The following is a 22,996-nucleotide window of genomic DNA, read 5'->3' as shown; positions in this document are numbered from 1 at the left end:
AGGGTGTGTTCAAACAAATGGACCATAAAAGGATTTTTTGAGGACTTGATTGAGACATTTGCACTTGGACCAGAATTATTGTTAATGTTGGCATTCATTCTACACTCCACTGAGCCAAGCTCCCTGGGCAAGCCATCCCCAAATAGGACTTGGAAGTGCCATTTCCACATCTAGCTACTAGGATAAAGAGTCCCACCTCTAAATCCCCTGCCTGTGAGTTCAGAGCATTCCAGGGGTATCTGAAAAGATCTTCCCAGTACAGGCCCAATACCTCTGAGACATTCTCATGCTCTTCCTACCCCAGGTTTAGTCTCCTTGATGGTGACCTGGGCCCTTGAAAACAAAAGAAGTAAATAGTTCTTAAGAAGCTGTGGCTTTTTGTTTAGCTTCTGGTTCTTAGAGGCTTTGATGAGAAGCTAAATTATAGGAAAAAAGATTTTGCACATTAATTTGGGATCATAGAATTCACATCCAACAAACTGGCGAGACTGGACTCAGAGCTGGAGAGGGGAGACCCAGATGGAACTTGAGAACTGTCCAAAGCTACATCCCATTTCCCTTTGCAACTGCAAGAGCGGGAGAGACCGATTTCTGAGTTGTGCTGATTTGTCCTATACTAGGCTTGGTAATGAGAAAGCACAGTGCCTCCGTTTGTAGCCTCAAACTCCAGGCTCTCCTATCTCAGTTTCCCATGCATCAGGAGGGCACGTATGCGCTGCCAAATTGCTAGCAGGAACAGAAAGATTTCTGTATTCTGTTATCTTCTTCATGGGCTGAGGCTGAGCCTGGAGTCTCTATGTCAGTAGCATCTTTCAAGGCTGTTCCTCTGCAGCTCTGAAACCTTTTTTTTTAATACAAACCAAGTTTATTTTGCCTTTTAAATAGTGTTCATATAGCACTGCAGCTAGGTAAACAATGTGAATTAGTATACGTCATCTCAAAAGTCAGAATCTTGTTATCGTTGTTGTCGTTTTTTAATGGGTTGTGAAAAAGATGCAGCCTATTCTAACAGGATAAATATTTTTAACCATTTCACTTTGAGTTAAGGAAGGCTCACAAATGAGCAACAGTCCTCATTGAGGAAAACAGAAAGCTATTGTCGACAAGGGACAGCTCACACACACAAGCAAAAAGAACTGTGTAAAAATAACTAACTGTTCCCATATTAAACCTTGAGCACTGGGGAGATGCCTGAGGAGGTTCACTGTCAGAATATTCAAGCACTTGGGCACCCTCTAGAGGAACAACTTGAAAACCTACAAAACTTCATTTGGAGAGGTTCACTGTCAAAATATTCAAGCACTTGGGTACCCTCTAGAGGAACAACTTGAAAAACCTTCAAAACTTCACTTGGAAATAAGAAAAATCTGATTTTACCTAAGCTATGAAATTTTAAGCTCAGAAGTACCACTTGGACATTTTTATTTGGAAACCTCTCCAGAAAGTGTCTTGCTCAAAAGAACCCATGAAATGGGCGCAGCCACTGTCTTTGCTACTGTTCCAGTCCTTTCTGTACAGCAACACAGGGACAATCATCTCCAGTTTCTGAACTGCAGTAAACTGTAAGCACTGCTACAGTGTGGGACAGCTAGCTTTCCTCCAGTTCTTAGGGATAGCATTCTTAACATTTGAATGCCTGTAGCATCGCTCATCTTTGTCCCTTCTTCCTCCCTCCTTCCTGTCCTTCTATTTGTCTGTGCTAGACAAGGTTCTGCCATTAAACTGTCACCCCATATCTGAGTTTCTTTTCATAGGATTAAGTCACCAAATCATATAAAGTCACATCCCCTGAGATGACAGCTTGTTTCCATGTCACTTCCTTATGGCTGTTCTTTTGAGAAAGGCTCTCAATGCACAGCCCAGACTTAACACAACCTAGAGACCCTCCTGTCTCTGACTCCCAGTCCACATCGCTTTCATCTGAAATGAGATTAAAAGCTCAAGTTTCAACTTTTGTCTCCAGTCCTGGGAGCTTTCTCTCTTGAAGATGCTCTGATAATTAAGTGGGCCAGCGTTGATTGGAATCAGTTTGACTTTGGGTTGGTAAAAATTTTCACTGAGTTCATGGACTTCATTTCTTCTCTTTGAGTCTCTGAGAACCTGGTTCTTATTTTGTTCTTCAGGGACCAAGAGTCCAGAGATTAGAAATACACCAAAGGTGAAGATTCTAGTAAGAAACCTTGACCCATAAACTCAGGCCTTAAAGAGAACGCTAAGGATGACTTAGAAGTAAAGGCAATGTATTTTTACACTCTGTTCATGGGGAGAATAAAAATCAGTAAGATAGACGGAAAGAGAACACTAAAGACAACAGAGACCTGCCCATGAGACCTTACAGGTATCTGTTGGTTGGCGTTCTCTGTGAGCTTGTAGCCCCAACATCATCTCACCTGGATGTTCTACTAACCTCATGCCTTGTTAAGTTTACAGTTGTTTAAGATCAGACATAGTACCAGTGTCATAGTCAATGTTCTATTGCTATGAAGAGACAACGTGACCATGACAACTCTTACGGAGGAAAATTTTTAATTGGGACTGGCTTAACATTTTCAGGGGTCTAGTCTATTATTGTCACGGGGTATGGGGTTGGGAACACAGGAAGCCATGGTACTAGAGAGATAGCTGAGACTTCTACATTCCAATCAGCAGGCAGCAGGAAGGGAGCAAAGGCATTGGGCCTAGCTTGACCATTGTTAGATTCTCTTTTTGATCACCAAGAAACAAATAGATTTAGGTCTGTGGAGATTTCCAGGCAAATGTGGTGGTTAGGCCCTGTAATTGTAACAACTTGGAGACAGAGAATAAGTCAAGGTGAAGACCAACTTTAGCCCAGAGTGAGACCCTGTCTCAAAAAAAAAAAAAAAAAAAAAAAACCCACGAAGAAAAACAAAAAAAGAAGAGCCTGAAGAAATGTACCACACCTTGATTACATAACCTTCTTGATACCCTGAGATATTACTGGGGTCAGGCTAGTTGGACAGTAAATCTTAACAGTGAACAGCACTGATCAATCAATAGGCCTTGACTGTATATAAAGAGAAAGGGGGTGGAGCATAAGTATTCATTGCTGTCTGCGTTCTCAGAGAGGATAATATGTAGACAGCTGCTCAACCTGCCATGGTGGACTGTGGCCTCCAATTGTTGGCCAACATACACCACTTCATTAAGTTGATTCTCGGGCATGTGATTTAGTAATGGGGAAGGAACTCATGTGGTAGGACATCTACAAATCCGTGTGAACAGGCAGGCATGTTAAAAATAGGGAAAGGGTCCAGAGGAAGCTTCATAAACAAGAAAATCTCCAAATTGCAGTCTTTAAGTATACTGTATGTACAACACCAACATTAACATGTAAAACATATCCAGATTTCAAGGAGAGACATTCTAGTCATGGTGGCACATGTGTGTAATCCCGACACTGGGAAGATGAAGCAGGAGGATCTCTGTGAGTTTAGGTCAGCCAGGACTACATAAGCTGGGAAGTGGAGTGGAGATCTATGATTGCAAGGAGTGTTGTAGTCTAGAAGCCAGGAGAGGCAATTTGAACAGATGGTAGGTTTACTTCACTGCTATAGCAACTAGAACTCTGCTTCATTGATTCTAGTCTTAGGGAAGAAGAAAAATAAGATCCTGCATATAGGTTCCACTTTTGAGCCAAGATTCTGGAGCCATGGCAGTTTGGGAATCTTTTAGGGAAGTACGATCTCAACCAATGATTCTCAGCCTCCCTAATCCTGTAACGCTAATATATTTTCTCATGGCTTTGTGACTCTTAACCACTACTTCATTTTGCTTCTCTTCATGATTCAAATTTTGCTCCTGATTTGATTGTAAAGAAAAATGGATGGAATATCTGATATGGAAAATATATGTGACCCCGTATTGATTATGATCCACAAGTTGAGAATCACTGGTCTAAACTGCTAATTTTAAACAAAAATGTTTTTCAAGTACTTTCTACAATGTACATTGACCATTACTATTTTTGTTTTATTTTCAATAAAAAAAGGATTTTATTATTAACATCGATGGAAGCTTACTAACCTTGGATTTTTATGAAAATTGGCTTAGCATCCCAGATGGAACTCTGGCTGGAAAAATTCAAAGGTAATGATACAGTAAACACTTGGGGAACTGCACCAATATAGACGCAATGCTTTTGTAAAGTACATAGGCTTGTGTTTACAGGATTATAAGCTGGAATGATGTTCTATGCCAAGAGGTTTCCTTAGGTCAGACATGTATTGTCACTTTTTAAACATTCCCATTTCTCAAGCTAGCATGTTGAACCATGTTTGTAATCTTACCTGGGAGCCTTCTCCTTTATAAATGTCATGATTTAGAAGACAGTCTATGTAACACCACGTGTTCAGGTCAGTTTAGAGTATTGGTTTAGTTGCTGTGTGAGACAAATTAAAAGAAGTAAGTGTGTATAATACCTGTGGGTTACTCGCATCCTAGAATTGTTACCATGGTATTGTGAATAGTTCACATGGTCAATATGTGTCATTGATTAGAACAGGAATCTCTTACTGAATTCTTCTTTCTCAACTCTAACTACCTAGAGAAGTCTAGATCAGGTATAGCTTTGACTTTTTTGAATCATTTTTCTGTGTGATACATAGAAGGATTTCATACTTAACCAGAGCTTTGAGCTCCCATTGCAACCCAGGAGCCCTGCATCTCTGTCTTGCTGTAGCAAAGCTTTTATAATTGCATTTTGTAGGGTCACAAGTGTGCTCTCTGCTCCTTATGTTCTAGAGTGTCACAAGAGTGTTACATGGATTCATACTACATTAGATATTAAATGTGTCTCCACTCCATATGGTTGGAAAGATGGTTTGCTGTTTAAGAACACTGGATGTTCTCATACACAGAACACACATGGTTTTCAAAAATCTTCATTCATTCTAATACCAGGGCATTGAGTAGAGTCATGAGTGCGATTTTGCTCCTTATGTTCTAGATTGTTATAAGGGATTGTCGTCGATTCATAATACATTAGATACTAAATGTGTCCCCATGGTGGCAAGAATGATGGTTTGCTGTTTGATAACACTGGATGTTTTCACACACAGAACATACATGGTTTGCAACAATATTCAATCATTCTGTTACCAGGGATCCTGACATGTTCCTCTGGCTTCTGTAGGTAGCAGTCATACATCTAGTACACTGAAATTCATAAATAATTTGAAAAATGTTTTTCCATGTTTCTGTACAGAAAAGTGATTTGCAGAAAATATTTTATGTAATACTCTAGCTATATATTCTTACTTCTTTTGAATTCTGATTATACTGTGAGTTGGTCTACAAAACATTTACCCTACTTGTTCTTTGTAGTTAGATTTCTAACTTACATTATTTTCAAGATGGTCTAACCTAAAATTCTCCTTTTTCTTTGTTTAGCCTTTTGCAACAGATCCCAAAACCAAACTTTATACTATTAAAACATCTCATATGTGTATTAGTAATAATAAAAAATTCTTCCATGAATAATTTAGACAGTTACAGGTTATCTCTGCGCATAGCTCCACATGTACTGTGGGGTCAGACTTCGAGAGATTCATTATTTGGGAGTGACGTCTTAAGAAAGGTAAGAGGATCTGAAATTTGCCTTTGGGAACAAAAGTCTAATTATTATTCAGTAATTTGGAATACTTTACAAAGATGATTTCTCTAACAGGAAACCCTAGGATTGCATTCTTATGGAGTGGAGTAGAATATGTATTGATCTATTTCAGGAAGATTTGGAAAGGGAGATTTTTAATGCAGTTTAAAGTAAGTTAATCATTTCTTTCTACTGTTCTTTCCTTCTTTCTTCTTAGATATTGATTTAGATATTGATGTTTTAGCCAACAATAATCTGTACATATAATGGTAATCCAAGAAGACTAGAGTGAAATTTTAAAAGATCTGGATTACCTAGGTTTTTTTTGTTTTTTCCACTGTAGCCCTATTTTTGGAGTATAGAATAGTTGTGTTTCACAGTGGTGAGACCATGATATTACTAAATATTCACATCATGTGAATTGCTGGTCATATTAAAGCACATTGCATATATGTGTGTGTGTGTATACATATATGTGTGTGTGTGTATGAGTGTGTGTTTGCATGTGTACATATACGTGTAAGTGTACTTGTACATGTGCATGTATTAGTATATGTATTGTATATACATATGTAATGATGAATAATTGTATATTATTTTGTATGCTTTCCATTATTTTAGCACTAACCTATTTCAGGTACAGTTTTATGATCCTCAAGTATACTGTAGCTGTTAATTTTATTATAAACACATATACATCAATATTCTTCACTCATTTATTTACTTTATAACCTGATTGCAGTCCCTTCCTCCAAGTCCCATCTTTACAACCTGTTTTTCCCTCCATTCTTCTTTACCTCAGTAGTGTAGACCTTCCATTGACACCAGCCCACTCTCATACATCAGTTCACAACAGGAATAAGTGAATCACCTTCCACTGAAGCCATACAAAGCAGCCCAGATAAAAGAAAGCAATCCAGTTGTAGACTACAGAGTCAGAGCCATCTGCATACTGTCTAGAGGACATATGTGTGTGTGCATGAGTGTGTGTATGAGTGTGTGTTTGCATGTGTACATACAACTGGTAGGGGACATACCTGAAGATCAAGCTGCATATCTACTACATATATATAGGGGCCCTAGATCCTGCTGCTGGAGCATATGATGGGGGAGATCCTGCAGATTCAAAGCTGCAGGATCACAATGATTAAAGGCTACAGCAAGATACCAGGATATAGAGGGAGAGGCATCTCCAGGACGTTCCAGTATTGAGAGTATAGTAAAATACAGAGAGCTTAAACCAGACTTACTTCACTATACATTTGCAAGAAAATCTGTTTGGACAAGAGGGTATAATGTGTGACCACTTATGGCACAACACATCTCACACACTGTATTTTTAATTTTTTTAAATTTTAGTTTAATTTTTTAAATTAAATTTAAATTTTTATTTAATTTTAATTTTTGAAATTTAGTGAGGGGGGATTTTTCCAAGGGGTATATGGAAGGATTGAAAAATGAAATGAGAGTTACTTGGTAGCATGATTAGAAATTTCAGAGAATTAATAAAGGACACATATTTTGAAAAGGATAAAAGATAAAGAAAATGTAAATATGACAGAAAGCAAGGTACATGTTAACTAGTAGCTCTCAGGTATTAGGTCCACAGGAAAGAAGATATCATGATGTTACTCACAATGGAGGATGATAGCCCAAGGGATACCTTGAATAAGATTCTTGCTCAGGACTGTACTTGACTTGAACTAGAAACGTAGCTTGTTTAGTTAATTTCTAATTACCAAGGTACTGGAAACCTAAAATCCAAGACTATATCAAACTGCATGTTTACTCCAAATGAAACAATAAAATGTATTTTTCACTCTTAATAACTATTAAAGATTCTTCCTTTATGGACAGTTCTTTTCAAATATTCTTTTGTATGGTCAGGTATGAAAACAAAGAAGCAAAACTATCCTGTACAATCTGCATATAAAATAAGACTATCCTGTGCAGTACTGCTCAAAAATAAACTGAGGTGCATGCTGAGGAGAAACATATGTGATGAATAGAGTTTGCCTAACCTAAGTCATCATCTCAGAAGAAAAGTAACTTACCAGTGTTGTTCAATTTAGGAAGTGTCATAATTCTCTACAATTGCTGTGACAAAACACTGATGAAAAGCAACTAATGGAAGACAGGTTACACTCCACAATATACTTGCAGTTACCAGTTAAATACTGAGAAATGTCAGAGCCAAAAATAAAACAGGGAGGCAAGAACTGAAGCAGAAGCCTAGTAGGAGCACTGCCTCCTGACTTGTATCTCATATTTTTCTTTTTCTGACTAATAACTCAAGGGTGGCACCATCCTGGAGATCTGGGCCCTACAAATCCCAAGGTTAATCAGGACAATATCCCTTAGGTTTCACTATACAATAGGTCCATCTGATGGAGGCATTTTCTCAATTAAGACTCCCTCTTCTCACCAACTTCTCTCAGTCACATTTCTATTGTCTTAATAAAACATCAGGATTTAAAAGACCAACCAAAGAATGCACATGGGGGAACCATGGCTCCAGCTGGATATGTAGCAGGGGATTGTCTTATTTGGCATCAATAGGAGGGGAGCTGCTTAGTCCTGAGGGGCTTAATGGCCTAGGTTGTTTAGGCAGGAGTGTGTGGTCAAGTGAGAGAAAACTGCAATAGAGGCAGGGGAGGAGATATAGGATCTGTGGAAGGGAACTGTGAAGGGGGATAACGTTTGAAATGTAAATGAATGAAATAAACAATAAAAAATAAAACTACATGACCAGGAAAACTTATTGAAGTAGGTGGTTATTTGGGACCTACAAATGCTGAGTGAGTATAGCACTTCAGTGTCATGACAGAGGAGCACGACTGCAGAAAAGAAGAAAAAACAAACAGGAAGCTGAGACCTGATGGTTCTTATCTTGGGAAGCAAAAATGTAGCAGAGAAAGTACATTGAAAATGGGTACCTGACTTTTGTAACTACAAATTCTAAGCAGTGGCACTCTTCACCAGGCAGACCAAGGCACCAGAAAATTGTCAACGAGAGGGTATTGCGATGCCTGGAACTATAGCGGCATCCCATTCAAAACATCACAATAAACAGCTACCCCCACCCACACACAAAAGAGTAACACACAGCAGTCATTAATTTGGTACACTCACAGTTTTTTGCAGCATATCAGTTCTGAAATGTTGCGTTGGTTAAGTAGTTCTTCTGTTCTTTGCAATATGCATGAAATTTTAACAAGTTGTATAAAGATGCAAAAGACTTAGAGTCTCCATTTCGAGACTTCATTGCATGGGTTCCTGTCTGTAATCTTCCTCCTAGTATTTCTTTTCATTTTTAAATTTATTTTGTAAACTATGTGAAATGACAATCTTGTTTTTGCCTTGCGGTGTTACAGATGTCTCTTATACAAATTATGATTGACAACTATGATCAAATATTTGGAAATGATGATATATTTAGTAAACACACTGACAAAAGGTCTGAAGACTTAAAGACATAAACAGAATCAATAAATTATTCTGGAAATTCTCCTATTATGACAAAAGCCATAGCTGGCCACAACAAGAAAACCAATGATATTGATGAAAAATTTAATATTTCATATGCTGCACTGCAGGAAGAAGGTCCTACAGGTAAGACAAGATTTATTTATTCATCAAATGAATGGAATCATTTGATCAAATCATTTCATGATGTCATAAATTTGTATATATCAGAGAAGCTTTGGGACACAAAATGATTATTTGAGAGAGTATGGGAAAAGTTCTTAAACATCATATATATATATATGTATATATATATACATACACACACACACACACACACACACATATATATGTACTCATATACTGAAATACATCTGGATACATCATTCAGGTATGTATGACACATTCATTATTTAGAGTATCCACCAATATTGTCTGCTATATTTTCCCCCCTTATTCCCATGGTCCTTAAGTTAGAGAATTTCTTGCATGTGAAATTATTATTTTTGATAAGATCATTTAGAAACAATGATTTGATTTAAAAATTGATTAAATATTCTGCAAGATTAAGCCCTGCATCACCGTCAACATGCTTTGGTTTCCTAGCATGAAAATACTAATGTTTGTTTAATTTCCCATGAGAAACAATATTTGTCAAAATCTTATCATTGGTAAAAATATTTGCACAGGATTCACTACAAAACCTATGAAAAGTATGATAAAGAGGTTAAACTCACCTGATTATCAGGTGGTAGCACATAAATTCAAATACATTTTTAACTGAAGTAATTCTTTCTATTGAGTTAAGAAAATACACCCAAATATTACCCTTATCTTAAGTGATGTGAATCTATCATCTGAGAATATCTGTCTGATGATGACATTTTATGTTTCATTTGGTAGGACAAAACAGAACAACTACCACATATAAGTGGTAGTGGATGATTTAAGAAGGTCTAAGGTTATTGTATTTTAATGTTCCCTTCTACCTCCCATTTAATCATATTAGAAGAATTATTCCAAGATCCTATGTTAGTTTTCTATTTCACTGTATTAGTTACAAATAGTTTCCACTCATTGTACTTATTTTATGCTGCATATCTCATATTGTTTGCTATTATAACAAATGTTATTAAATTGGGTTATTGCTTATACTCCAATGTGCCTTGTTTATGGTCCTACACAGTCTTTGGAAAAATTTTCAGTCTCTGCCTCTACAGCGCAGTTATAATACTAATTTTCCCACCTCAGTTACCAATGTGTGGCCAGAAGCTAATGACACTGAATAATCCCTCAGAATTCTTCATAGAATCCCGTTCCATAGAAAGTTATAAACAAAATTCCATTAACAATCAAAATTAATCATCACACATGATGAACTTAGAGGTGGATCATGGTTTTAGAATATACAAAATGACCTGAAAAGATAATCCAGTGTCTAAAGCAATTGAGATTTAGACTTTGTGACATGAATTTTGGTCCTCAAAACATACATTAAAAAACAAACAAAAGTAGGTATTGTAGCACAATCATCTCTAAACGAGAAGTTTCTACCTGAATAAAGATGGCAGTCAGATACAGTAACAGAAGCTTATTGGACAGATATTTCTGACATATTGTTCAGTAATGATCAAAAGACACCACCCCCCCCCAAAAAGAGACAGAGAGAAAGACCAATACTGGAGACTCTTCATATGTTAATAAGCTCAAAGTTCTTATTAATCTCTAAATATGTATCACCAGTGATGTGATCTGCATGTTACACACACACACACACACACACACACACACACACACACACACATGCATTACATACACTGAGAAATGTACAGAAGCATACAGCATAATATTTGTTATATCTCTCTTCATCACCTGAGGCCTCAACATGAAATATTGTTTATTCACGGTTTGTCTATCTCAAAAGTGTCTGTAATCCAAATTTGAGAAATGGAAATCTTAGAGAAAACCTCCAGTAAAGAAATTGATAATTTCCATATTTGCTCTTCTTGGTCTTTCCTGAACTCCCATTACTGTAAGTTTACAATATTTTCATTTATTACTAGTATTATTTTAAATTTTTGTCAAAAATTGAATTATAGCACTGTAGCCTGACTTTTCTTCCTTAAGTCCATCACAGTCACTGCACTTTCATACTCATTTCAATAATGTTTTGTACATGTTTATATATATGTATGTATGTAGGTATATATTTATCTTTACAAATATGAATATTACTTGAGTTCATTTTGTTCTGTTTGTGAATATGGTATCAATGATATACAGTGTGTATTAGACAATCCATATGCAGGTCATTTCTGGAAAAATTAATATTCTGTCAGTCATAATTAGCTGCCTATAAATTTTGAGAAGCGAAATTTTGACCATTGCCTTAACACTGCATTGACGTTGCTATTATTGTGATTTTGCACCTATTTTTATGAGAGGCAATTTCAAAACAGACTTTCAAGTATGCTGGGTCTTAACAGTATTTGTAAGCCCTCTACAATGGTCCCTGAGCTACAGAGCATTTAGTTCTAATGTACATGTATTCACTGGTGCTGGATTTTTCGTAATGCAATTATCTCTTCATTGTGTCCAAGTTTTTGTTTTCTGTAATGGTCTCCATTTTCTATACAAAGAGGCTTCTTTGGTGTAGGATGATGGCCCCAATTGTTGGTACATATAAGACTAATATTTAAATGCTGTAAGGAACGCCGCTAATTTATTAAATTAATGTCATCAATTTTAAAGTTTATGACCAAACTAGCTACATAAATCGGACTAGATTTGTAGCTCCAGCCATGATTTCAATCCTGGTGAAAGAAATTCTACAAATTGTTAAAGAACTTCCTGTGGCTTTCCCCCAAAATATGGATGCGTCAGGTAGCGCTTGGATTTCTCTCAAGGTTGGTGGCTTGAGTGCCAGTTGCCAAATAAATCTTACAAGGTATCTCAGCAATCTACCTGGATATGTCTTAGAAGCCTCTGGTTTAAGTCAAAGTTCTAAGGTAGATAAAACAGTAGGCAAGTTGACACGTTAGGGAAGCAATTGATAGTTGTACCCACCTGTAACACCTATAAAGTACGATGATAACCAGTATGGCGAGATAGCAGAATAGGTTCAATAAGTGACACTAACAACTCAGTTTAAAACAACTGTTCTTTGATTAGACTTAAATGTCTAATCAATTCTTTACCATAGAATTGAACATGGTTCTGGGTCTTTCATTTGGTTTCTCAGAAAAAAATGTTATTCCTAAGTATGCTTTTAAAGTTCAACATTTGGTATCTTGTTATTTCTCTTTAGGATCATCCGTGCAGGTCCTTTGACTTGTCCAAGTCACACATTTTCACTCCTCTCTGACAAGATAAATTCATTTTCCTAAAGTAATATGATATAAATGTTATATAAATATACAATTCCTTCTTTTTGGTTACTTTAGTTTTCTTCTTTCCACATCTGCAAATAGCCTTAATTGACAATAGTCTAAAACATCAAAAGTTGAAATTTCTAGCAATAAGAATGCTTACCATATTGAGTTAATTGAAGAATATTTAACAGTGAGTGCCTTATGTCTGCAAGGATGATAATGATTCTATCACCTAGAATTTCCTTATAGTGTGTGCTGCCCCTCATCAAGTTATTTATGAAATATTATGGTACCAATGGCTTCTTTTGCTGATCTTTGGTCTTACTCAATTTACTCTTGTTTCATACAGCATATGTAAACAAATAAGATAATATTAAAACTGCATATGATCAAGGGGACATATATTAGAAATGCAGAATTCAAAGTATGTCTTTTTGAAAGTCATATGATAATAAACATAAGTGAGCCTAAATATTCCATAAGAATAATCAGATATCTTGTAAATTCTTTCAAAGCAGCAACATACAATATTAACATACAGAGTGAGTACTCCTTCTTTGTAAAAATCACAAACTTACTGAAAAGTAAATCAATGAAAACCTGTCATTAACAGTAACTTATAAAAGTATTAAGTTTCTTGGGAAAATTCTAACCGAGAAATAAAAGGCTTTTGTGATTAAAAAAACAAATCCAAAAACAAAAGAAAAAATGAAAAAGAAATTCAACCCAAAACAAAACAAAATATCTTATAAATTGAACAGATATCACATAATGGAAAGATTCCCCCATGTTCATGAATCAGTGAGATTTAAACAGTAAAAATTCTAGACCATCCTGTAGTAACATTTTGATTTTATCCTTTGAAAGGTTGATAAAATTTTTAACACTCTTGATGTTTTTAGGAGAAACAATATTGTAGAAGTGATTTTTTAAACTTCTTTCTTCCCAGTCTTCTGCCATGTTCCCTTGACCTCACCCATAAAGCCTCACCAACATCACTTCCTAAACATTAACTGAATAAGGCAACACCAATGAACATGGAAAACTAAATGGCACCTGAAACCTAGACAAAGAAATATAGGCAATTGCATCGTAAACACGAGTATGCGATTTTATTTAAAACAAGTGTATTATTTGGATACAGGAGAAAGATGAAACCTGCTTTCTGACCCAAACTGATAGTCTGTATATTATTGGTGTGAGACAGTTAATGCTTAGAGTTATTAATGAGCAGTATTTATGGGTCTTTGTTATTTTTTTTGTTGACACATACTTTCCCCCTCTTTTTCGAATGACTACAGGGTTATTTATCATTTCCGTCCTCTTGTGTATATGTACCTTATCTTCAGCCTGCTGTTTGCCTTTTGAAGACCAAGATTGATGATGAGAAATGACTTAGTGGTGCTTAAACTATGTAATGTTTCTCCTCTTTTGTTGATATAAATGATGCTTTTGCTCAGTAATAAAGTCTAGGCTAGTATCTGTATTCTTTGAAAACAAGGCCCACTATATTTTAGAATGTCCATTGAAAATTCAGGTATTAGTCTAATGTAATTAACGTTAGGTGTGACTTTGTCTTTTTCATTCATAGCTTTTCGTATTTTTATTTCTATGTTCAGTTAGCCGTTGACTATTTTGTGCCTACTTGATGTTTTCTATGCTTCTAGTACTTTAACACATATCTCTTTTTGATTTGGTGTGATAAATGCAAAGGATATACAAGGTTAAAGAGAGTTCAGTTTCAAAAATGATTTCCCTTCTTTCTTATATGCAGAGAAACAGAAAGGCTATATATATGCATACCAAGCCACCAGTTTATTCTGATCCAACACCACCAAGAAAGAAATGCTTATTTGGCAAAACTCTTACAAACATTTATGTCGACAGAAAGCTGCCTGCTCCAAAACTTGTGAGTATCATTTTGGCTTTCTATAGCACCTTTCTCCTCAGTAAGCTATTTAATCAAACTGAGGAATGTTCAGATATCCGATCTACGAGAGTAAGATCATTTTAAAACAGAAATAAGTTCTACTATATTTTGAATAATGTAATTGAAAGAAAAAGAGAAGAAATACCATTCCCATGTTTTGCACTGACTGCATCAAAGATTCAAACCCACCAGTATGTTGGAGGAAATAATTCTATGGAAGTGCCCCACTAATTACCCAACTGTAAAGTCTTGCAGCTTCTTTATGACTCCACATTTCTCTGAATCTCCCTTAATATCATTGCCTCTGAAATTACTCAATACTTAAAAATATCTGTAGGCTTTTCCTTTAAATGATCAATGAATTAGATGAACACACTGTTTTTTTTATATATATTAACATCATTTATCCTAGTGGACTATATTTAAATGCCATCTAATATGGCTTAATCTATTTTAAATGAGTTGTTAAACTTCTTTGGAAACATATCTTTAGTATCCAACACCTCTTTTAGCACTATAGGTGTGATAGGAATTTATGCTGTTTGTGAACAAATTTATCCTCTCTGACACATGAGCATTACTGCCAATTTCTTAGGTATTTTAGAGAAGAATTTTCTGGTAACCTTGTTTGTATTCGTGTAATCAATTTAAAGTGCAGTAAACCCATGCATAGTAGTCATATTTACAGAGTAAATTATGGAAGAATGTAGAAATATGCTTGGGTTTTTAAATGTGAAAGCATCTGTAGACATAGTTGAAATTAAGAAGTCACAGAATAAGGATATAAAAGTCTCAGAAATATGGTGAAAAAATATTTCTTCAAAACACAAAAGTTAGGATTCATGATACAGGCCAGGACAAACAGTAAGTAAAATAGTGAGTTGATCTCTGGAAGGGAAGTGTCCCAATATTTACTTAAGATGCCAGGCTTGAGAAAGATATTGATAGAAGGAAACACAAAGTAATAGAGGACCATTCACCACAATGCTTTGGGGAACAGAAGTCCAATAAAACCATGATGTTACAAATTGGGGAAAAAATGGATTAGGGAAGAAAATGTATTTGGAAGCTAAAACAGAAAAAAAGTTCAATGACTACTTTATTCCTCTCAGTTATAGCTGTGAATTAATAGCTGAACAAGTTATAATGGTGGTAAAAAGTGCTTTATCAAATGAATGTATTAAATAATACTTACCAAAAAATATCCTTCAAAAATAACAGTTCAAATTGACAAGTCCAACACTCACCTACAATAGGCTATTCATGTTGAATATTACCCTCTGTCTTGTATATACAAGAAGTTGTTTTTCTTCTAAATCAAAAAATAATCCAGCACTTTCACTTTTGCCAGATATTGCCATTCTAATTCCATGTCAAATATTCAAGTATTAGCCTAACCTACTTTTAACTTGTCTAACACACTAACACTCCTAACTTGCCAGGGAGCTGCAGTGACTCTAGAGCAAATATCAGTGTTTTTTTTCACTTGGGCCATGATCTGATTTCACCTTTCAGAAGTCTGTGAAGCTATGGCCCAGACATAAATAGTAAAAATAATGCTCTGGGATTAACTATGCTTACTAACATTAGGCAAAGGCACTGAATGATCCTTCCTTGGCCTTTGAGCTTGCCAAGTGTGTCTGATTCTCACTGACAGAATCTTAAGACCTCACTGAAGTTAGCCATGTGTATTCAAAGCAATTTACAGGTACAAGGGCACCTGGGATTCTTCCATTTTTATGGCTTGCTATCCTTAGTACAACATGAAAGTTCATTGTTGTATTTCATGCAAAAGACAGTTTCTGTTCTTCAAACAATCTGATGCTTACAACTAAATTTAGATAGTTGAATATTTACAAATTTTAAGAAAAAGACATGAAACTGTGAGACTTTCTCACATGGAAAATAAGTAAGCTTCACCACTCTTCCTGCTGGGTCTATAAGCCAAGGTGTATGTGTATACAACAGCTTTACGCTGTGTGAGCCTAAAGTATAGATTCAACAATTATACAGTCAGGATGAGTTAATTTTGGGTGCTGTCATTTTTTGATAGTGGCCTATTCCAAGAAGAGGACTTTGGTTTTGGTTTGATTATTTTGGTGGATTTTTAAGCCATCATCATCATGGTCATCGTTGTCGTCATCATTTTACATTTTTTGTTTGTTCATTTTATGTCTTGTATGCTGCCCCCTACTTACTCTCCCCTCACAGGGTCTCTCTCCTTCCCTGAGCTGAATTGGGACCCTTGGGTTGTCCTCCTACCCAGACACATCAACTCTCTTCAGGTTTACCACATCTTCTCCCCCTAAGGCCAGGTAGGGACAGGTTTTCACAGTCAACAGCTTACAGATAGCCCCTGCTCCACATGTTGGGGGACCCACAAGGAGACTAAGCTTTACATTTGCTAGAAATTGTGCTGTAGGTCATGCTGCAGCTTCTGCAGGATTTTTAGATGTTAATTCAGCCTTTGACAGCTCCAAGTGGTGCTGCGTAGTTGATTCTGTAGCTCTTCCTGTGGAGTTCCTATCTCCTCCAGGTCATGGAATCTCTCCCCCATTTCTTCCATACAAGCCCTTGATTGATCCATAAGATCCAATTTTTGGCTGTGGCTCTACATAGCCTGTTTCAGTCAGCTGCTGGGTGGAGACTCTCAGAGGGCAGTTATGATAGGTTCCTGTCTGGATATTCCACATAGCATCTGGCGTTTTTCAAGGCAGAGAGAGCTTTGGGCTGGGAAGTGGAGTGCAGATCTATGATTGCAAGTCATGGTGTGGACTAGAAGTCAGGAGAGGCAATTTGAACAGACCATAGGTTTGTTTCATTGCTATAGCAACTAGGACACTGCTTCATTGATTCTAGTCTTAGGGATGAAAACACAAGGTCCTGCATATAGGTTCCACATTTGATCCAAGATTCTGGGGAGATAGAAGTTTGGGAGTCTTTTATGTAACATGCTTTCAACCAGTGATTCTCAGCCATCCTAATACTGTAACACTAATATATTTCCTTATGGCTTGGTAATTACTAACCATTACATCATTTTGCTGCTTTCTCACAATTAAAATTTTGTTATTGGTAAGAATTATAAAGAAAAATGGAGAGAATATATGACATGGAAGATATATGATATGTGAACCCCTAATGGATTATGACTCCCAAGTTGAGAATCACTGGTCTAAACTGCTAATTTTAAACAAAAATGCTTTTCATGTTCTTTCTAAAATGTACATTGACCATCACTTTTTTATTTTCATTTAAACAAAGGACTTCATTGCAAACATTGAAGGAAGTTTACTTACTTCTGACTTATATGAGAATTGACTTAGCATCCCAGATGAAGGAACTCTGGTTGGAAAAATTAATGCCATCCAAAGGTAATGATACAGAAACCACTTGGGGAACTATACCAATATAGAACCATTGTTTTTTGTAAGGTACGTAGGCTTGTGTTTACAGTATTATAAGCTGGAGTGATGTCCCATGCCAAGAGGTTTCCTTAGCACAGACACGTATTGCCACTTTTTAAACACGTTCATTTCTCAAACTAGAGTGTTGAACCATGTCTGTAATCCCACCTGGGTGTCCTCTCCTTTATAACTGTCACAGTTTAGAAGACAGCCTATGCAACACCTTGTGTGCAGGTCAGCGTACAGTATTGGTATAGTTCCTGTGTGAAACAAATTAAAAGAATACCTGTGTGTATAATACCTGTGGATTATTTGCATCCTAGTATTATTACCGTGTTACTGTGAATATACCACATGCTTAATATATGTCATTGATTAGAACATGATGCTATTACTGAATACTTCTTTCTCAGATATAACTACCTTGAACAGTCTAGATCAGGTATAGCTTTGACTTCTTTGAATCTTTTTTTCTGTGCAATACTTCAGAGAATGATTTTATGTGTAACAGGAGCATTGAGCTCCACATGCTACCCAGGTGCCATGCATCTCTGTCTTGCTATAGTGAAGCTTTTATAATCGCATTGTGTAAGGTGACTAGAGTGCTTTCTGCTCTTTATATTCTAGAGTGTCACAAGAATGTTACATGGATTTATACTACATTAGATATTAAATGTGTCTCCACTCCATGTTGCTTGGGAAGATGGATTGATGTTTAATAACACTAGATGTTTTTATACACAGAACACACATGGTCTGCAACAATCTCATTCATTCTAATACCAATATCCCGACACCTTCCTCTGGCTTCTGTAGGAAGCAGTCAAATATCTATTACATAGAAAATCATTCATACTTTTAAAATGTTCCCATGATTTTATACAGTAAAATGATTCGCAGAAAATATTTTATGTAGTACTCTAGCTGTATATTATGCTTCTTTTGAATTCTGGTTATACTATGAGTTGGTCTACAAAACATTTGCCCTGTTTTCTTCATAGTTAGTTTTGTAACTAACATTAGTTTTCAGATGGTTTAAAATAAAACTATCCCTTTTCTTTGTTTAGACTTCTACTGTAGATTCCTCAGGCAAACTTTCTCCTTCTAAAGCATCTCATTTGCATATTAGTAATAATAAGAGACTCATCCACGAATAATTTAGACACTCACAGGTTATCTATCCAGATAGCTCCTTATGTTTTGTGGGATCAGACTACAAAGGACGCATGGTTTGGGAGTGATGTATCAAGAAAGGTAGGGGATCTGACTTTTGCCTTTGGGAACAAAATTCTCATTGTAATGCAGGAAGTAGGAACACTTTGGAAAGATCATTTCTGTAAAAGGAAACCCTAGGATTCCATTTTCTGGAGTGGAGTGGAATATATATTGATCTGTTTCAAGAAGATTTGGGAAGAAAGATGGTTAATAGAGTTTAAAATAAGTGAATCATTTCAGTCTTTCTTTTGTTCTTTCTTCATAGATATTGATTTTGCCTAACAGAATGCTTCACATATAATGGTAGTCAAAGAAGACTAGAGTGAAGTTTAAAATAATCCTATTTACCCAGGTTTTGCTTGTTTTTTTTTTTCATTCCAGCCCTATTTTGGGAGTATATAATAGTTGTTTTTCACAGTAATTAGACCATTATATTATTAAATATTTACATCAAGTGAAATAATGGTCATATAAAAGTACATATCATATATATTTATGTATATGTATTTCATATGTGTGTGTGTGCATATTTGTCTCTGTGTGTGTGTGTATGTAGGTGACAAATTGGTGTATATTATTTTGTATACTTTCAATTACTTTACCACTAATGTATTCAGGTGCAGTTTTAAGTTCCTCAGGTCTCAAGGACCTCCACATCAAACCAGATACACTCAAACTAATAGAAGAAAAAGTGTGGAAGCATCTCGAACACATGGACACTGGAGAAAATTTCCTGAACAAAAAAGCAATGGCTTATGCTCTAAGATCCAGAATCGACAAATGGGATCTCATAAAACTGCAAAGCGTCTGTAAGGCAAAGGACACTGTGGTTAGGACAAAATGGCAACCAACAGATTGGGAAAAGATCTTTACCAATCCTACAACAGATAGAAGGCTTATATCCAAAATATACAAAGAACTCAAGAAGTTAGGCCGCAGGGAGACAAACAACCCTATTGAAGCAATCCCACTAAAATCAGGGACTAGACAAGGCTGCCCACTCTCTCCCTACTTATTCAATATAGTTCTTGAAGTTCTAGCCAGAGCAATCAGACAACAAAAGGAGATCAAAGGGATACAGATCGGAAAAGAAGAGGTCAAAATATCACTATTTGCAGATGACATGATAGTATATTTAAGTGATCCCAAAAGTTCCACCAGAGAACTACTAAAGCTGATAAACAACTTCAGCAAAGTGGCTGGGTATAAAATTAACTCAAATAAATCAGTTGCCTTCCTCTATACAAAAGAGAAACAAGCCGAGAAAGAAATTAGGGAAACGACACCCTTCATAATAGACCCAAATAATATAAAGTACCTCGGTGTGACTTTAACCAAGCAAGTAAAAGATCTGTACAATAAGAACTTCAAGACACTGAGGAAAGAAATTGAAGAAGACCTCAGAAGATGGAAAGATCTCCCATGCTCATGGATTGGCAGGATTAATATAGTAAAAATGGCCATTTTACCAAAAGCAATCTACAGATTCAATGCAATCCCCATCAAAATACCAATCCAATTCTTCAAAGAGTTAGACAGAACAATTTGCAAATTCATCTGGAATAACAAAAAACCCAGGATAGCTAAAGCTATCCTCAACAATAAAAGGACTTCAGGGGGAATCACTATCCCTGGACTCAAGCAGTATTACAGAGCAATAGTGATAAAAACTGCATGGTATTGGTACAGAGACAGACAGATAGACCAATGGAATAGAATTGAAGACCCAGAAATGAACCCACACACCTATGGTCACTTGATTTTTGACAAAGGAGCCAAAACCATCCAATGGAAAAAAGATAGCATTTTCAGCAAATGGTGCTGGTTCAACTGGAGGGCAACATGTAGAAGAATGCAGATCGATCCATGCTTATCACCCTGTACAAAGCTTAAGTCCAAGTGGATCAAGGACCTCCACATCAAACCAGACACACTCAAACTAATAGAAGAAAAACTAGGGAAGCATCTGGAACACATGGGCACTGGAAAAAATTTCCTGAACAAAACACCAATGGCTTATGCTCTAAGATCAAGAATTGACAAATGGGATCTCATAAAACTGCAAAGCTTCTGTAAGGCAAAGGACACTGTGGTTAGGACAAAACGGCAACCAACAGATTGGGAAAAGATCTTTACCAATCCTACAACAGATAGAGGCCTTATATCCAAAATATACAAAGAACTCAAGAAGTTAGACCGCAGGGAAACAAATAACCCTATTAAAAAATGGGGTTCAGAGCTAAACAAAGAATTCACAGCTGAGGAATGCCGAATGGCTGAGAAACACCTAAAGAAATGTTCAACATCTTTAGTCATAAGGGAAATGCAAATCAAAACAACCCTGAGATTTCACCTCACACCAGTGCGATTGGCTAAGATCAAAAACTCAGGTGACAGCAGATGCTGGCGAGGATGTGGAGAAAGAGGAACACTCCTCCATTGTTGGTGGGATTGCAGACTGGTAAAACCATTCTGGAAATCAGTCTGGAGGTTCCTCAGAAAATTGGACATTGAACTGCCTGAGGATCCAGCTATACCTCTCTTGGGCATATACCCAAAAGATGCCTCAACATATAAAAGAGACACGTGCTCCACTATGTTCATCGCAGCCTTATTTATAGTAGCCAGAAAATGGAAAGAACCCAGATGCCCTTCAACAGAGGAATGGATACAGAAAATGTGGTACATCTACACAATGGAATATTACTCAGCTATCAAAAACAACGTGTTTATGAAATTCGTAGGCAAATGGTTGGAACTGGAAAATATCATCCTGAGTGAGCTAACCCAATCACAGAAAGACATACATGGTATGCACTCATTGATAAGTGGCTATTAGCCCAAATGCTTGAATTACCCTAGATCCCTAGAACAAACGAAACTCAAGACGGATGATCAAAATGTGAATGCTTCACTCCTTCTTTAAATGAGGAAAAAGAATACCCTTGGCAAGGAAGAGAGAGGCAAAGATTAAAACAGAGACTGAAGGAAAACCCATTCAGAGCCTGCCCCACATTTGGCCCATACATATACAGCCACCCTATTAGACAAGATGGATGAAGCAAAGAAGTGCAGACCGACAGGAGCCGGATGTAGATCGCTCCTGAGAGACACAGCCAGAATACAGCAAATACAGAGGCGAATGCCAGCAGCAAACCACTGAACTGAGAATAGGTCCCCTATTGAAGGAATCAGAGAAAGAACTGGAAGAGCTTGAAGGGGCTCGAGACCCCAAAAGTACAACAATGCCAAGCAACCAGAGCTTCCAGGGACTAAGCCACTACCTAAAGACTATACATGGACTGACCCTGGACTCTGACCCCATAGGTAGCAATGAATATCCTAGTAAGAGCACCAGTGGAAGGGGAAGCCCTGGGTCCTGCTAAGACTGAAACCCCAGTGAACTAGTCTATGGGGGGAGGGCGGCAATGGGGGGAGGGTTGGGAGGGGAACACCCATAAGGAAGGGGAGGGGGGAGGGGGATGTTTGCCCGGAAACCGGGAAAGGGAATAACACTCGAAATGTATATAAGAAATACTTAAGTTAATAAAAAAAATGGGGTTCAGAGCTAAACAAAGAATTCACAGCTGAGAAATGCTGAATGGCTGAGAAACACCTAAAGAAATGTTCAACATTTTTAGTCATAAGGGAAATGCAAATCAAAACAACCCTGAGATTTCACCTCACACCAGTGAGAATGGCTAAGATCAAAACTCAGGTGACAGCAAATGCTGGCAAGGATGTGGAGGAAGAGGAACACTCCTCCATTGTTGGTGGGATTGCAGACTGGTAAAGCCATTCGGGAAATCAGTCTAGAGGTTCCTCAGAAAATTGGATATTGAACTACCTGAGGACCCAGCTATACCCAAAAGATGTCCCAACATATAAAAAAGACATGTGCTCCACTATGTTCATAGCAGCCTTATTTATAATAACCAGAAGCTGGAATGAACCCAGATGCCCTTCAACAAAGGAATGGATACAGAAAGTGTGGTAC

General features: G+C 36.8%; 1 long non-coding RNA gene across 2 annotated transcripts in view; it reads left to right on the top strand.

Moving 5' to 3' along the window:
• LOC120099103 (uncharacterized) overlaps positions 1-22,996 on the top strand; it is a 32,124-nt gene that overhangs the window by 4,462 nt on the left and 4,666 nt on the right. Inside the window, exons 2-7 of one of the 2 annotated variants that reach the window (XR_015645047.1) lie at positions 4,010-4,107; positions 5,410-5,596; positions 5,687-5,781; positions 8,986-9,223; positions 14,222-14,356; positions 17,642-17,751. This is a non-coding gene — a long non-coding RNA (uncharacterized LOC120099103). The remainder of the gene's footprint in view (positions 1-4,009; positions 4,108-5,409; positions 5,597-5,686; positions 5,782-8,985; positions 9,224-14,221; positions 14,357-17,641; positions 17,752-22,996) is intronic. The other variant, XR_015645048.1, reaches the window with a different exon arrangement.

This window comes from Rattus norvegicus, chromosome 1 (genome assembly GCF_021556685.1).
Source record: "Rattus norvegicus strain SHRSP/BbbUtx chromosome 1, alternate assembly SHRSP_T2T, whole genome shotgun sequence".
NCBI lineage: Eukaryota > Metazoa > Chordata > Mammalia > Rodentia > Muridae > Rattus > Rattus norvegicus.
Note: the sequence above shows the minus strand (reverse complement) of the source record. Positions and strands in the feature narration are given on the sequence as shown.